Raw genomic sequence first — 13,581 nt, 5'->3', positions numbered from 1 at the left:
CATGAGACTTCAGCTTCAGTGATTGCCTTTCTGTGTTCCCATTCACTTAAATTTTTGTCAAAGAATATTCAGTTCAAAAGACTGTAAGGGAAAAAAAAGACTAAGAATGTTTTGTATTGGGTGCACGGTTCAGTGGTAGAATACTTGCCTTCCGAGCTGGAGACCCAGGTTTGATTCCTGGACCATGCACCCCCCCCCACCCTCCAAAAAAAGAACACTCTGTATGCACCATAAACAAAAGAGGTTAGTTTTGTTAATTTACTATAATTGAATCTTAGCTAATAACTGTCAATAACTTGCTTAAGTATGTGAAATATTTTAGGAATGAAAGAGAAGGAACACTACCTTCTAAGAAAAAAATTATGTAAAAGAGGCATATTTAGTACTTTAAACTACTCTGAAAGAATGTTCTGGTTCTGAATTAATAATGAAGATAAAATCCTTCTCTTCCCTGTTGATTTTTAAGAATATTCTATAGCTCATTTAGCTTAACTTTGTTGAAATGTTTGATAAAGTAAGTTAGATGTGGTAATTTCAAAGTAAATTGGGAATTCCCTTGGCCTTGCCTCTTTTTTAAAATAATTACTCTTAAGAAATACTAACAGTAAAAAGTAAATTATAATTTCATGTTTTTTTCTGTGTCTATTATTGAGCTCTGTCTGGTTTCCATAACTTGTAAGATTTTTCATACAAACTTCCAGATGAAAGAGGAAAAAAACTTTGGATTTAGAAGTATTTATTTTCTTCTGTTTTTTAAACAACTATCAAAAATGTAAATTTTTTTAAAGGCCACCAAATACAGAAATGCATTTTAACACCATTGAAATCAAAGTTTTTCTTATTTTGTGGTGACTATAGAATGAAAGGTAAAAGGATAGTGTCAAGATTAAATATACTCATCTATAATAAATATGTATTATAATTAGTACATATAGAAAATTCTACTTTGAGTATATAATTTGTTAAATAAATGTGACTTCACATAGTAACTTTTTTTTTTTTTTTTTGTATGGGCAGGCACCGGGGATCGAACCCGGGTCTCTGGCATGGCAGGTGAGAACTCTGCCTGCTAAGCCACCGTGGCCCACCCACATAATAACTTTTATGTATAACTTCATATATTACTAAAATTTCACTCAACTTTTCACTTCAGAATATTTCTATCTTAAGTTTTGGGAAAAGAGGGTGGACAATGCTGACTGAATAGAAAAAAAACTAATGGTCTAAACATTAAATATATTTCTTTTCCCATTCAAAAGCCTTAATTGATATTTTTAAAAAATTTTACTGATAAAACAACGTACAAGCACATACATTCTTAACATACAAACATTCCATACATAGTATACAATTAACGCCTCACAATGTCATCACATAGTCGTATATTCATCACTAAGGTCATTTTTTAGAACATTTGCATCACTCCAGAAAAAAGAAAGAAAAAAGAAAAAACTATGAAAAACATACCATACCCCTTACCCCTCCCTCTCACTGACCACTAGTATTTCCATCTACCCAATATATATATTTTTTACTTAATTGATAGTTCATAAATAAATGAGTCTTTACTTCTAAACTTTTCTTTTGTTTTTTGAGAAACTATTCCTTAATTTGATGGCATATTCACTTAAATAGCCCTTATTTCAACTCAGAATTTTAAAAAGTAAGGTACACAGCGGAGATTAAGTTTAAGGCATTTCATTCAGGCAGCTCTATCATAAAACATTACTTAACAATTATTTTCATAAACAAATGAGTTGAGTTAATTTATTCTTGGTCATCTTGCTTGCATATAATTTTAAGATTTAAAAACATTTACTTTGTTATATAGTGACAATTTTCCATCCCATATTTTTTTTTTAAGCAGAAACTTCAACTTATGTTTGGGAGTATGTACTGCACAGGAATCTGTTTTGTCAATAAAGATGAGTGATTTAAAAAATACACTAGAGGCATACAACAGGAGATTTGAATAGGCAGAAGAAAGAATTAGTGAATAAGAACACAGAACAATTAAAATCATGTCTGAAGAACAGATAGAGAAAATAATAGAGAAAAATGAGCAGGGTTTCAGGGGTTTCCATGACAGCATGAAGCATCTGAATATATGAATCCTGGATGTTTCAGAAGGAGAAGAGAAAGGAAAGGGGGCCGAAACAATATTTGATGAAATGGTCAAAGTTTTTCTAATCCTTATGAAAGACATAAATATACATATTCAAGAAGTACAACATATTCCAAACAGAATAAACTCTAATAGACCTACTCCAGGACCCATATTAATCAGTATGTCAAATGCAAAGATAAAGAGAGAATTCTGAAAGCAGCAAGAAAAAAGCAATTTGTCACATCCAAGGGATTCTCTGAAGACTCAGTGAATCCATGAAGGCAAGAAGGCAGTGGTATGATATATTTAAGTTACTGAAAAAAAAAATCCTGCCAAACAATAATTCTTTATCTGGAAACGTGTCCTTTAAAAATGAGGAAGCACTTAAAATACTCTCAGGTAACAGAAACTGAGAAAATTCATCAACAAAAGACTTACTCAACAAGAACTTCTAAAGGGAGTTCTGTTATTAAGAGGTAATGTGGGATAAAAACAACACAAAGAAGGGAAACGGGGATATGGGAGCAAAGAATGTGTATGCTAATGAAGTTAAGTTGGTATGTTTTCAAATTGGTAGATTATAGATATAAGGTGTGTAATACAAACTCCAGGGGAAACACAAAGGAAGTATTTTTAAAAGGAAGTACAGAAACAAAAACGAGAAAGTGATCAGTCACCCAGAACACAAAAGCTCAACTATACAGAAAAGTAGGTTGAAATAAAAGAGAGACAAAAAATATATATATATATATGACATAAAAAAGGGGACAAAATGTGTAAGTAAGTACTGCCTTTACAGTAATAACATGGAATAATAATTGATTAAATTCCTCAATCAAAAGACACAGAGTGGCATAATGGATTAAAAAATACATGATCCAACTATATGTTGTTTACAAGAAGCTCACCTTAGACCCAAAGACACAAGTAGTTTGAAAGTGAAAGGGTGGAACAAAGATCTTCCATGAAAATAGTAACCAAAAAAGAGCTGGGGTAGCTATACCAACATTGAACAAAATAAACTTTAAGTCAAAAGCTGTAACAAAAGACAAAAAAGACATTATATATCAATAGAAGGGTCAATCCACCAAGAAGAAATAGCAATTATAAATATTTATGCACCTAATCACAGTGCCCCAAAACACTTAAGGCAAATACTGGCAAAACTAAAGGGAGAAATGTACATCTCTGCAATAATAGTTAGAGACTTTAATACATGTTCAATTCAATAGATAGAACATCTGTATAGAAGATTGATAAGGAAAAAGACTTGAATAATGTGACAAATGAACTAGATCTAATATACATATATAGAATTTTTCCTTCAAACATCAGGATATACATCCTTTTCAGGTGTACACGGATTGTCCTCCAGGATAGACCACTTGTTGGGTCACAAAACAAGTCTCAATAAATTTATAAAGTTTGAAATTATGCAAAGTATCTTCTCTGATCATAATGGAATAAAGCTGGAGATCAGCAATAGGCAGAGAACTGGAAAATCCATAGGTATGCAGAAGTTAAATAGCACTTTCTTAATCAATGGGTCAAAGAAAAAATTACAAGGGAGCTCAATAAATATGTGGAGATGAGTGAAAATGAGAACACAACATATCAAAACCTAAGGGATGCAGTGAAGACAGTGTGAGAGGGAAACATATAGCCCTAAATGCATATATTTAAAGAGAAGAAAGAGCTAAAATCAGAGCCCCACCTGAACACCTAGAAGACTAGGAAAAGAATAGCAAACTAAATCTAAAGAAGCAGAAGGAAAGCAAAGATTAGAACTGGAGCAAATGAAATAAAGATTAAAATGAACAACAGAGATCATTAACAAAACCAAAAGTTGGTTCTTTGAAAAGATCAATAGAATTGACAAACCCTTAGCTAAACTAAAAAGGAAAAAAATTAAACCAGAATTGGGGGTGGGGGATGACATTACTTCTGATCCAACAGAAATAAACAGAATCATAAGAGCATACGATGAACAATTTGCCAACAAATTAGACAAACTAGATGAAGTGGGCAGATTCCTAGAATAAAATAAAAAATGCACACTGACTCTAGAAGAAATAGAAGATCTGAACACACCAACTGTAAGAGACTGAATTAGTCATCAAAAACCTCCTAACAAAGAAAAGCCCAGGACCAGATGGCTTTACAGGTGAATTCTACCAAACACTCCTAGATGAATTAATACTAATCCTGCTCAAACTCTTCCAAAAATTTGAAGTTGAAGGAACATTACCTAACTCATTCTATGAGGCAACATCACCATAATATCAAGGCCAGGTAAAGAAATTTCTAGTAATAAAATTACAGACCAATTCCTCTTATGAATATAGATGCAAAAATCTTCAAAAATACTCGCAAATCAAATGCAACAGAGTATTAAAAGAATTATACACCATGATCAACTGGGTTTTATCCAGCAAAGGTAGTTCAACATCAGAAAGTCAATTAATATAATACACCACATTAACAAAATGAAGGGAACAGAACCTCATGATCATCTCAATTGAGACAGAAAAGACATTCAACATAACCCAGTATCTTTTCTTCAAATAGAAGGAAACTTCCTCCACATGATAAAGGGCATATATGAAAAATCCACAGCTAACATCATCCTCAATGGTGAAAAATTGTGTAGGTTTGAAGTTATGTGCCCCAGAAGCCATGTTCTTTTAATCCATCCTTCTGGGGGCAGACCGATTTTGGGTTGGGCCTTCTGATTAGGTTGTTTCCATGAAGATGTGACCCACCCAATCCAAGGTGGTCTTAATCGTTTTACTGAAGTCCTTTGTGAAAGGATAAAAGACAGAAAAAGCCAAGAGATGCTAAGAGATGAAATCCAGAATTTGCTGCAGAGAAGCTAAGAGGGAAACATCCAGAAACATTTGGAGATAGCCACTGAAACCAGAACCAGGTGAGAAGGACAAGCAGACATGTGCCTTCCCATGTGACAGATGATCCCCAGATGCCAACAGCCTTTCCTCAGAGAAGGTATTTCCCTCTTGATGCCTTAACTTGGACATTTTCATGGCTTTAGAACTGTAAATGTGTAACCTAATAAAACCCCAATGAAAAAGCCAACCCATTTCTGGTATGTGGCATTCTCATAGTGTTAGCAAACTGAAACAGATTTTGGTACTGAGAGTGGGGTTTCACTTTCTGGAAGCCCAGAATTTTCTAGACCATTCAGTTCTCAGCTTATACCTTTTCTCTCACATTTCACTATAAGCTGTAAGGAAAAACTAGGCTGCATTTCTGACATTTAGTTTGGAAATTTCCTCAGCTAGATATCCAAGCTTATCACTTTCAAATTCTGCCCTCCATCCAACACCAGGACTTGATTTTGTCAAATTCTCTGTCATTTTAAAACAAGATCAACTTTCTTCCAGTTTGCAATGACACAGTCATCATTTCTGTCTAAGTCCTCATCAGAAGTATTTTAGAGTCCATATTTCTACCCACAGTCTTTTCAAAGCAATCTAAGCCTTTCCTATCAAACATCTCACAATTCTTCCAGAATCTTTCTCTTATCCATTTATAAAGCCATTCCAGCATTTTTGGTATTTGCTAATCACAGCACTCTACTTCTCTGGTACCAAAATCTGTTTCAGTTTGCTGGGATGCTACTGGAATGCAATGTACCAGAAATGGGCTGGTTTTTACATTGGGGTTTTATTAGACTACAAATTTACAGTTCTAAGTCCATGAAAATGTCCAAATTAAGGTTTCAAGGGGAAGATATCTTCTCTGAGAAAAGGCTGCTGGCATCTGGGGATCCTCTGTCACATGGAAAGGCACAGGTCTGCTGGTTCTTCTCACCTGGTTCAGTTTCAACGACTGTCTCAAGATGTTTCTGGGTGTTTCTCTCTTAGCTTCTCTGGGGAAAACCCTGGATTTTATCTTTTAGCTTCTCTGGGCTTTTTCTGTCTTTTATCCTCTCACAAAGGACTTCAGTAGAAGGATTAAGACCCATCTTGAATTGAGTGGGTCACATCTTTATGGAAACAACCTAATCAAAAGGTCCCACCCACAACAGATCTGCATCCACAGATGCAGAATGAATGAAAAGAATGGCCTTTCTGGGGTAAATAAGCTTCAAACCAGCACAAAAACTAAATGCTTTCCCTTTAAGATCATGAGCAAGATGAGGATGTCCATTCTTAACCACTGTTATTCAGCACTGTGCTGGAAGTTCTAGCCAGAGCAGTTAGGTAAGTAAAATAAAAGACATCCAAACTGGAAAGGAAGAATAAAACTTTCACTATTTGCAGATGACATGATCCTATATAAAGAAAGTCCACCAAAATCTACAACAAAGCTACTAGAACTAATAAACAAATTCGGCAAAGTGGCGGGGTACAAGACATGCAAAAATCAGTAGTTTCAATTTAATAGTAATGAGCAATCTGAAGAGGTAAACATGAAAAAATTCCATTTAAAATGCAACTAAAAGAATAACACATCTGGGAATAAATTTAAACAAAGATGTAAAGGACTTATACATGGAAAACAGCGCAACTTTGCTGAAAGAAATTAAAGAAGATCTCAATAAATGGAAGGACATTCCATGATCATGGATTGGAAGGCCAAATATCATTAAAGTGTCAATTCTACATGAAATTTAGAAATTTAGATTTAACACAATCCCAATTAAAATTCCAACATCCTATTTTGCAGAAATGGAAAAGCAATTACCAAATTTATTTGGAAGTGTAAGGGGTCCCAAATAGCCAAAACCATCTTGCAAAAGAAGAACAACATTGGAAGACCCACACTTTCTGACTTTAAAGTTTATCACAAAGCCATGGTGGTCAAAACAACATGGTACTGGCACAAGGATAGACATGAAGACCAATGGAATTGAATTGAGATTTCTGAAATACACCCTTTTAGTTATCTATGGCAAATTGATTTTTGACAAGGCTGCCAAGTTCACTCAATTGGGAAAGAATAATCTATTCAGCAAATGATGCTGGGAGAACTGGATATCCATATGCAAAAGAATGAAAGTACACATACAAAATATATCAAAGGCCTAATTACAAGACCCAGGACTCTAAAACTCCTATAAGACAATGTAGGGTTGCATCTGCAAGAAGAAAATATAGGGTAGCATCTTCAAAACAAAAATGCCAGAAAATCCTCATTTACTGTCCTTTTAACCAAAATAGAACCAAAAGAAATTAAACACATGATAATGCAGAAGTGCCAAGTCTCTTTGATTTGGTTTACAAAGTTAAAACCTGAATCTTAAAGCAAATGCAAAAGAAACACTTCTGAACTTCCTAACTGGTGTGTACAGGAAAATATGCTTCTGGATTTCCTTTCTTTTTTGGGGGGTGGATGGTCTGGGAATCGAACCCGGGTATTCTAGTTTGCTAGCTGCTGGAATGCAACACACCAGAGATGGATTGCATTTTAATAAAAGGGGATTTATTTTGTTGGTTCTTCAGAGGAAAGGCAGCTAACTTTCCACTGAGGTTCCTTCTTACGTGGAAGGCACAAGATGGTCTCTGCTTGTCTTCTCTCCAGGCCCCTGGGTTCCAACAACTTTCCCCGGGGTGACTTCTTTCTGTATCTCCAAAGGCCTGGGCTGAGCTGCTAGTGCTGAGATGAGGAATGCCAAGCTGCTTAGGCTGTGCTACGTTGCGTTCTCTCATTTAAGCACCAGCCAATTAAGTCAAACGTCACTCATTGCAGCAGACATGCCTCCTAGCCAACTGCAGATGTAATCAGCAACAAATGAGGTTCACGTGCCATTGGCTTATGTCTGCAGCAACAAGACTAGGTATGCTCACCTGGCCAAGTTGACAACTGAATCTAACTAACACACCGGGTTTCCTGCATAGAAGGTGAGCATTCTACCACTGAACCCATGCACCCCTGGATTTCTTTTTAAAAGTGCTTATGATCCAGAATTTACTTTTAAATCAAATTTGGAAGTGTGAAAAAAAATCTATTGGGAATGTAAGGGTAGTTCAGTGGTGGAATTCTTGCCTGCCATGTAGGAGACCCAGGTTGATTCCTGCCCCTTGCACTTCACAAACAAACAAACAAACAAACAAATGAAAAACCAAACAAACAACAATGCAACAAATGATGTTGCAATAAGGAGATACATGGGAAAAGAATGAAATGTGACCCTGCCATACAGTATGTTCTAGTTTGCTAGCTGCTGGAATGCAATATACCAGAAACGGAATGGCTTTTAAAAGGGAGAATTTAATGAGTTTCAAGTTTACAGTTCTAAGGCCAAGAAAAAGTCCCAATAACAAGTCTATAGAAATGTCCAGTCACAGGCATCCAGGGAAAGATACCTTGATTCAAGAAGGCCGATGAAGTTCAGGGTTTCTTTCTCAAGTGAGAAGGCATGTGGTGAACACAGTCAGGGCTTCTCTTTCAGCTGGAAGGGCGCATGGTGAACATGGCATTGTCATCTGCTTGTTTTCTCTCCTGGCTTCTGGTTTCATGTAGCTCCCCGAGAGGCATTTTCCTTCTTCATCTCCAAAGGTTGCTGGCTCGTGGACCCTCTGCATCTCATGGCTACATCGTTCTGCTCTCTCTGAATCTCTCATTCTCCAAAATATTTCCTCTTTTATAGGACTCCAATAAACCAATCAAGACCTACCCAAATGGGCAGAGACATGTCGTCCCCTAATCCAGTTTAACAACCATTCTTGAGTAAATCACATCATCCAGGGAGATGATCTGATTACAGTTTCAAGCATACCATATTGAATAGAGATTATTCTACCTTTATGAAATGGGATTTATATTAAAACATGGCTTTTCTTAGGGGGCATACTTCCTTTCAAACCAGCACACAGCATACAAAAAAAAAAAAAATTGATTACCAACTATGATAGTTGCGTTCTGATGTCAACTTGGCCAAATGATTATGTCCAGTTATCTGGTCAGACGAGCACTGGCCTGACCATTGCTGCAAGGATATTTCATAGCTGGTTGATAAACCAGAAGGTTGGTGTATGAAATCATCAGTCAGTCGATTGCATCTGTGGCTGATGACATTTGTGATCAACTAAGGGGTGCCTCCCACAATGAGATAATCCAATCAGTTGACAACCTCTTTTTTTCCCATGCTGTATAGCGGGGAATCACATCTCATTTCTTCTTCTATGTGACCATCCCATTATTGAAGCACCATTTGTTGAATTTGTTTTTTATTTTTGTTTGTTTTTTGTTTTTGTTATGGGAAGTGCATGGGTCGGGAATTGAACTGGGTCTCCTGCATGGCAGGCAAGAATTCTACCACTGGATTACCTTTGCACCCCCCATTTGAAGGCTTTTAAGGAAGAAGAGAGACTCTTTCACTGCTTCTTCAGCCAAGGAGCCTCTCCTGTGGAGTTTGTCCAGACCCTTCATCGGAGCCACCAGCCTCGTAGCCTGCCCTACGGATTTTGGACTCTTCTATTCCCATGGTTGTGTGAGACACCTTTATAAATCTCGTATTTACAGATCTTTCCTGTTAGTTCTGTTTCTCTAGAGAACCCTGACTAACACCCAATAGAACTGATTCAGGTAAGGCAACAAATTGGAGAGTACATTGATTTAATTAGGTTTCATTAAAAAGTTAACATGCATAGATTTCCAATTGGTCTTTCCATGTAAAAACCATTGTTATGACCATGGGAAAAAATTTTAAGAGTCTCCACACGAGATCCCATTTTTTCCTAACTGTGCAGCTTTTGCTCAAGGAGTCTGTCTTTTTGCCAATCAATTTATAAGTTTATTAGTTTAGGAATGGTTACAACATCCCATTAATGAAAAGAACACATAAAGTGACTTAGTATTCTAAATGACTTCAAGCCCTACACAACAGCTCTTCATAAAGAATATTGAACCAACAAGCAACACAGGTTCAGCCCAGCAAAACTCTGATGCCCCCAGTGGAAATTAATATTTACAAGCCATAAGTGGCACAACCTTGCTTCACTTTACCTAAAAAGTACAATACAAACCCATTAAGAGTATATTTTTGGGAAATATTTCATATCTTCATATAGCCAGAAAAAAGTTGACTTTAATGAGTAGAGTTTCCATCATTATTTTGGCAATATCATAAAATAGTTTTAGATTTAGACCTGAAAAGATAACTGTGATTTAGAAAACCTAAATTTTCTAAACCAATATTAAACAACAATTAAACTTTTTCTATTGAGTCAGCATTGCTCCAACCCTGTTTTGTGAGACATTCCATAAAAGGATGCTTCTTTGTCCAACACATACCCTCCTGAGAAAACAGGTAGTAGCACTCAAGCAAATAAAGGATCAAATGGAAAGTTATCCTTAAAGGAGAAGTTAAGCAAAATACATTCCATACCTTCTTTTTCTTTCAAGATCTGAACATCACTGGGCAAAGGACTATCAGATTCAACCTTCTGCAGTTTAACATACCGGTCATATAACCTGTCATTTACGAGGTCCAGTGAATATATTCCTGTTTTATAATGCCCTGATCTGTATATGGCCCTGAGCTCTTTCATATGTCTATTTAAAGCTTGTTCTGACCCAGGCACTGCACCATTTAGATGGTCTTGCCTTTGCGTCTTCCTTATTTTGTCTAATATTGTCAAAATTTCCTGTCTTAATTCCTTCATGCTCTGATTTTTTCCGCTAATAGGCTCTCTTCCTTCATCTCATGGTGATCCAAGTTTTCCATAACTTCAGCCATCTCTTCCTCCTCCTCTTCGGAAGTCACTTCTTCTCTTGCCCTGTTCTAACCGACGGGGAATGGGTTGATCTCACATCTCAACATTCAGGAAGGTTAGGAAGGTTATATAATCTGCAGAGTTCACATAACAACCACTTCAATGGCTGACAAAGTGAATTACTGATGTTAGTATCTTCTAGATGTTCTAACATTGATGTCAGATTTGGGTTATTGGGATCCATAAACCATATGGGTGAAGAATATGGATAAGATTCCATGATGTTGCAAGTGAGGGTGAGTGGAGTGGTGGGTGCGGCTGCCGGGAGGTGCGGGCAGCTGTGACACCAGGAACTGGCAGGGGTGGCTCATCCAGCTTCCCGCTGACAATGGAAAATTGCTCATGGTTCTTGTCGAAGACGGATGCCAGGAATTTCAGCTCAGCCTTGATCCCTGACATGGACATGCTCCCCTCATCTCAGGCTGAAGGGATGTGGAATGGGAACTGGGCCTGCGGCTGCCGTCCCAGCCGTGCCGCCCTGTTCTTGTGCCTCCACTTATTATTTTTTAGTATCTAAAGAACACATAACTAATAAGCAAATACCAACAATACAAGAGGAAAAAATGGATAAAACACAAACTAACTGTACATGGCTTATAAAACTGTAAGATTATTCCAAGTATAACAGCAGCCTTGCTGACAGTAGTGCCTGCTGAGCTCCGTTCCAGGTTCAGAATCTCTTTGCTGAAAGAATTCAGGTAACAAGAGGGCCAGTAGGAATAAGTAGTAAAGTTTATTAGAGAGAGAGATTGGGAAAGATGGAGAGAGAGAGAAAGCATTAGAGAGAGAGTATTAGAGAGAGAACACATTAAAGAAGTAAACACAGGTGTGTTCAAGGGAAAAGTACGCACTGAGTGGATTAGGTTAGCTTTTCTCACACAGAGGTTTTGTTGACTGCAGGTTTCTATAGTGATCTTTGGATACTTGGGACTTATGTGCTTTGTATTAACCAGATGCTTACATGGTTTGCATTATTTCAGGAAGAGATAGCTATTGCTGCTTATGGTCCCCTGTCATGTACCCAACATTTGCTTTTGGGTAGATGTTTAACAATCTTTATAATTTCAGGCTGTCTGCTATTAACTAAGAGTCTGTTTAGGGCCCATGAATTTGCAAGCTTTGGTTTTAGGAGTTTTCGATGGTTTTATGAGGTTCCAGGGCTTTAGGGAGTTTGTAGTTTGCATTAATTCCTTTGGTACTAGATAATAGGGACTTGCAGTTGTTCATTAACTCTTTAAGAGCTGGATAGGCAATCAGGGACCTACAGTCATTCATTAACTCTTTCAGAGATGAATAGGAAATGAGGGAACTGCAGTTATCTTATTCTATCCTGCTTCACAAGCCTCATTGATAATAACGGTAATAGACGATAAAACAACAACAACAATAATAATAATATCTACTATAAAATTGACAACTATCAAAATGTTTGATTATATGTTTTTTGTTGACCTTTCTAACACATGAATTACCTCAGATATACGCTCCCATTAGTTCAAAGAGACTGACATTAATTATACTCAACCCATTCATTCAAATTCCCAGCCTCTCCCTGGACCCCATCTTGCTTCTTAGATGAAGACTGGCCGATTGTCCCTGGTAGCTCACAAAGCATAGAAACATTGTAATACCAACTTAGACTTGTAAGACTTAACTGTTACTATGCCAAAATTTGTCACAAATAAAGAACTAAAATTCCATAAAGAACTGTTGCCAGACAAAAGCGGGCTTGATGTACAGGAATCAATTCTGTGACAGAGTTTCAAAGAAGAGAGGGGTGTATTACACGGCTGCCTGTAAGGAGACAGAAGCAAAGCAAGCTCAGATCTGTCTCCCCTGCAAAAGGGTTAGGGTCTTTACGGGATGTAGACAAAGGGAGGTGGAGCCAGTGGCATTGGCAGATACTGATTGATTGGTTATGGTTGATTGGAAGAGTGAAAGGGCAGACCTGAAGACTGACAAGACCAGGGATAAGCATTAGGTTGAACTTGACAGCACCATTGTAAGTAGTTCAATTAACATAAGATGACAAGTAAAGAGACTAAGCTAAACCAGCGGTAAGATCTGACAAAAACCAGCTGGTGAAAATAGATTGTTACCGGTTACAGCAGCGTTGTAAAATGTCACCGAGTGAGGGAGTGGAAGTGAACCAAGCTCACATCTACAAGTGAAATCTTGCAGTCAGTAGTTGCGATCCACAGGAAAAGAGGGGCTTCCCCCAGAGACCCGCTGGAGGCGTCCTAAAGGGAAATGGGCTACTTGGTGACAACAGTGGCTAAGTGGTTGCAGAACTAGAATTTTACTACTTCTCTCATTTTTGTTTATTTTTTTTTCTTTCTCATTGATCATCTCCCACCTTTCTCTTCTGCTGCCTTTTCCTTAAAAACAAAATGAAACAAAACAAAAATGAAAACAAACAAAACAAAACTCTTCCTGCTTCTCCCTCTAACGTACAGTACTTCCATGTCTGCATTATTGATATTTTTTTAACTTTTTAAAATTATATAATATAACATATATACAAAGCAAAGAAAGTTTTCAAAGTACTCTTCAACAAGTAGTTATAGGACAGATTGCAGAGTTTGTCATGGGCTACATACCATTATCTCAGATTTTTCCTTCTAGCTGCTCCAGAATATAGGCGGCTAGAAGGAATAAATGTACTTTTATCATCACAGTCACCTCCCCCCCTCTCTTTTATGAAGAATAACATATATACAAAAAAGCAATAAA

The 13,581-nt window shown here is 37.0% G+C and overlaps 1 long non-coding RNA gene and 1 pseudogene across 1 annotated transcript in view; both read right to left on the bottom strand.

The window, feature by feature from the left end:
• Positions 1-13,581, bottom strand: part of LOC143686095 (uncharacterized) — a 52,677-nt gene that overhangs the window by 25,088 nt on the left and 14,008 nt on the right. The gene's annotated exons all lie outside the window — the stretch shown is intronic.
• LOC143685661 (ubiquitin-conjugating enzyme E2 Q2 pseudogene) lies at positions 10,281-11,253 on the bottom strand (annotated as a pseudogene).

Source organism: Tamandua tetradactyla, chromosome 6 (genome assembly GCF_023851605.1).
Source record: "Tamandua tetradactyla isolate mTamTet1 chromosome 6, mTamTet1.pri, whole genome shotgun sequence".
Taxonomy (NCBI): domain Eukaryota; kingdom Metazoa; phylum Chordata; class Mammalia; order Pilosa; family Myrmecophagidae; genus Tamandua; species Tamandua tetradactyla.
Note: the sequence above shows the minus strand (reverse complement) of the source record. Positions and strands in the feature narration are given on the sequence as shown.